Genomic DNA, 5,074 nt, shown 5'->3' on the forward strand with positions numbered 1-5,074 from the left:
CATTGGATTCGGGTGAAATTTGTATTTTTGGTGAATATTTTAGTGAAAGGGGGCCATTTTTAATGAAAACCTCGGCCGATTTTTTCAATAGCTTCCAGGTCTTTGGACCGATTGACTCGAAATTTCTCCCAGACGTGGTCCTATACTATCTGAATGAGACACAGCAGTCCGCATTGGATTCGGGTGAAATTTGTATTTTTGGTGAATATTTTAGTGAAAATCTTCCATTTTTCATGAAAACCTCGGCCGATTTTTTCAATAGCTTCCAGGTCTTTGGACCCATTGACGCGAAATTTCTCCCAGATGTGGTCCTATACTGGCTGAACGAGACACAGCAGTCCACATTGGATTCATGAAAACCTCGGCCGATTTTTTCAATAGCTTCCAGGTCTTTGGACCCATTGACTCGAAATTTCTCCCAGACGTGGTCCTATACTGGCTGAACTAGACACAGCAGTCCCCATTGGATTCGGGTGAAATTTGTATTTTTGGTGAATATTTTAGTGAAAATCTGCCATTTTTCATGAAAACCTCGGCCGATTTTTTCAATAGCTTCCAGGTCTTTGGACCGATTGACTCGAAATTTCTCCCAGACGTGGTCCTATACTGGCTGAACGAGACACAGCAGTCCGCATTGGATTCGGGTGAAATTTGTATTTTTGGTGAATATTTTAGTGAAAATCTTCCATTTTTCATGAAAACCTCGGCCGATTTTTTCAATAGCTTCCAGGTCTTTGGACCCATTGACTCGAAATTTCTCCCAGACGTGGTCCTATGCTGGCTGAACGAGACACAGCAGTCCCCATTGGATTCGGGTGAAATTTGTATTTTTGGTGAATATTTTAGTGAAAGGGGGCCATTTTTCATGAAAACCTCGGCCGATTTTTTCAATAGCTTCCAGGTCTTTGGACCGATTGACTCGAAATTTCTCTCAGACGTGGTCCTATACTGGCTGAACGAGACACAGCAGTCCGCATTGGATTCGGGTGAAATTTGTATTTTTGGTGAATATTTTAGTGAAAATCTTCCATTTTTCATGAAAACCTCGGCCGATTTTTTCAATAGCTTCCAGGTCTTTGGACCCATTGACTCGAAATTTCTCCCAGACGTGGTCCTATACTGGCTGAACGAGACACAGCAGTCCCCCTTGGATTCGGGTGAAATTTGTATTTTTGGTGAATATTTTAGTGAAAGGGGGCCATTTTTAGTGAAAACCTCGGCCGATTTTTTCAATAGCTTCCAGGTCTTTGGACCCATTGACTCGAAATTTCTCCCAGACGTGGTCCTATACTATCTGAACGAGACACAGCAGTCCGCATTGGATTCGGGTGAAATTTGTATTTTTGGTGAATATTTTAGTGAAAGGGGGCCATTTTTAATGAAAACCTCGGCCGATTTTTTCAATAGCTTCCAGGTCTTTGGACCGATTGACTCGAAATTTCTCCCAGACGTGGTCCTATACTGGCTGAACGAGACACAGCAGTCCGCATTGGATTCGGGTGAAATTTGTATTTTTGGTGAATATTTTAGTGAAAATCTTCCATTTTTCATGAAAACCTCGGCCGATTTTTTCAATAGCTTCCAGGTCTTTGGACCCATTGACTCGAAATTTCTCCCAGATGTGGTCCTATACTGGCTGAACGAGACACAGCAGTCCCCATTGGATTCATGAAAACCTCGGCCGATTTTTTCAATAGCTTCCAGGTCTTTGGACCCATTGACTCGAAATGTCTCCCAGACGTGGTCCTATACTGGCTGAACGAGACACAGCAGTCCGCATTGGATTCGGGTGAAATTTTTATTTTTGGTGAATATTTTAGTGAAAATCTTCCATTTTTCATGAAAACCTCGGCCGATTTTTTCAATAGCTTCCAGGTCTTTGGACCCATTGACTCGAAATTTCTCCCAGATGTGGTCCTATACTGGCTGAACGAGACACAGCAGTCCCCATTGGATTCATGAAAACCTCGGCCGATTTTTTCAATAGCTTCCAGGTCTTTGGACCCATTGACTCGAAATTTCTCCCAGATGTGGTCCTATACTGGCTGAACGAGACACAGCAGTCCCCATTGGATTCATGAAAACCTCGGCCGATTTTTTCAATAGCTTCCAGGTCTTTGGACCCATTGACACGAAATGTCTCCCAGACGTGGTCCTATACTGGCTGAACGAGACACAGCAGTCCGCATTGGATTCGGGTGAAATTTGTATTTTTGGTGAATATTTTAGTGAAAATCTTCCATTTTTCATGAAAACCTCGGCCGATTTTTTCAATAGCTTCCAGGTCTTTGGACCCATTGACTCGAAATTTCTCCCAGATGTGGTCCTATACTGGCTGAACGAGACACAGCAGTCCCCATTGGATTCGGGTGAAATTTGTATTTTTGGTGAATATTTTAGTGAAAGGGGGCCATTTTTAATGAAAACCTCAGCCGATTTTTTCAATAGCTTCCAGGTCTTTGGACCGATTGACTCGAAATTTCTCCCAGACGTGGTCCTATACTGGCTGAACGAGACACAGCAGTCCGCATTGGATTCGGGTGAAATTTGTATTTTTGGTGAATATTTTAGTGAAAATCTTCCATTTTTCATGAAAACCTCGGCCGATTTTTTCAATAGCTTCCAGGTCTTTGGACCCATTGACTCGAAATTTCTCCCAGACGTGGTCCTATACTGGCTGAACGAGACACAGCAGTCCCCATTGGATTCGGGTGAAATTTGTATTTTTGGTGAATATTTTAGTGAAAATCTTCCATTTTTCATGAAAACCTCGGCCGATTTTTTCAATAGCTTCCAGGTCTTTGGACCGATTGACTCGAAATTTCTCCCAGACGTGGTCCTATACTATCTGAATGAGACACAGCAGTCCGCATTGGATTCGGGTGAAATTTGTATTTTTGGTGAATATTTTAGTGAAAATCTTCCATTTTTCATGAAAACCTCGGCCGATTTTTTCAATAGCTTCCAGGTCCTTGGACCCATTGACGCGAAATTTCTCCCAGATGTGGTCCTATACTGGCTGAACGAGACACAGCAGTCCACATTGGATTCATGAAAACCTCGGCCGATTTTTTCAATAGCTTCCAGGTCTTTGGACCCATTGACTCGAAATTTCTCCCAGACGTGGTCCTATACTGGCTGAACTAGACACAGCAGTCCCCATTGGATTCGGGTGAAATTTGTATTTTTGGTGAATATTTTAGTGAAAATCTGCCATTTTTCATGAAAACCTCGGCCGATTTTTTCAATAGCTTCCAGGTCTTTGGACCGATTGACTCGAAATTTCTCCCAGACGTGGTCCTATACTGGCTGAACGAGACACAGCAGTCCGCATTGGATTCGGGTGAAATTTGTATTTTTGGTGAATATTTTAGTGAAAATCTTCCATTTTTCATGAAAACCTCGGCCGATTTTTTCAATAGCTTCCAGGTCTTTGGACCCATTGACTCGAAATTTCTCCCAGACGTGGTCCTATACTGGCTGAACGAGACACAGCAGTCCCCATTGGATTCGGGTGAAATTTGTATTTTTGGTGAATATTTTAGTGAAAGGGGGCCATTTTTCATGAAAACCTCGGCCGATTTTTTCAATAGCTTCCAGGTCTTTGGACCGATTGACTCGAAATTTCTCCCAGACGTGGTCCTATACTGGCTGAACGAGACACAGCAGTCCGCATTGGATTCGGGTGAAATTTGTATTTTTGGTGAATATTTTAGTGAAAATCTTCCATTTTTCATGAAAACCTCGGCCGATTTTTTCAATAGCTTCCAGGTCTTTGGACCCATTGACTCGAAATTTCTCCCAGACGTGGTCCTATACTGGCTGAACGAGACACAGCAGTCCCCCTTGGATTCGGGTGAAATTTGTATTTTTGGTGAATATTTTAGTGAAAGGGGGCCATTTTTCATGAAAACCTCGGCCGATTTTTTCAATAGCTTCCAGGTCTTTGGACCGATTGACTCGAAATTTCTCCCAGACGTGGTCCTATACTATCTGAACGAGACACAGCAGTCCCCATTGGATTGGGGTGAAATTTGTATTTTTGGTGAATATTTTAGTGAAAGGGGGCCATTTTTAATGAAAACCTCGGCCGATTTTTTCAATAGCTTCCAGGTCTTTGGACCGATTGACTCGAAATTTCTCCCAGACGTGGTCCTATACTATCTGAACGAGACACAGCAGTCCGCATTGGATTCGGGTGAAATTTGTATTTTTGGTGAATATTTTAGTGAAAGGGGGCCATTTTTAGTGAAAACCTCGGCCGATTTTTTCAATAGCTTCCAGGTCTTTGGACCCATTGACTCGAAATTTCTCCCAGACGTGGTCCTATACTATCTGAACGAGACACAGCAGTCCGCATTGGATTCGGGTGAAATTTGTATTTTTGGTGAATATTTTAGTGAAAGGGGGCCATTTTTAATGAAAACCTCGGCCGATTTTTTCAATAGCTTCCAGGTCTTTGGACCGATTGACTCGAAATTTCTCCCAGACGTGGTCCTATACTGGCTGAACGAGACACAGCAGTCCGCATTGGATTCGGGTGAAATTTGTATTTTTGGTGAATATTTTAGTGAAAATCTTCCATTTTTCATGAAAACCTCGGCCGATTTTTTCAATAGCTTCCAGGTCTTTGGACCCATTGACTCGAAATTTCTCCCAGATGTGGTCCTATACTGGCTGAACGAGACACAGCAGTCCCCATTGGATTCATGAAAACCTCGGCCGATTTTTTCAATAGCTTCCAGGTCTTTGGACCCATTGACTCGAAATGTCTCCCAGACGTGGTCCTATACTGGCTGAACGAGACACAGCAGTCCGCATTGGATTCGGGTGAAATTTGTATTTTTGGTGAATATTTTAGTGAAAATCTTCCATTTTTCATGAAAACCTCGGCCGATTTTTTCAATAGCTTCCAGGTCTTTGGACCCATTGACTCGAAATTTCTCCCAGATGTGGTCCTATACTGGCTGAACGAGACACAGCAGTCCCCATTGGATTCATGAAAACCTCGGCCGATTTTTTCAATAGCTTCCAGGTCTTTGGACCCATTGACTCGAAATTTCTCCCAGATGTG

The sequence above is a fragment of the Pagrus pagrus genome, assembly GCF_965226575.1.
Source record: "Pagrus pagrus genome assembly, contig: HAP1_SCAFFOLD_71, whole genome shotgun sequence".
Taxonomy (NCBI): Eukaryota; Metazoa; Chordata; class Actinopteri; order Spariformes; family Sparidae; genus Pagrus; species Pagrus pagrus.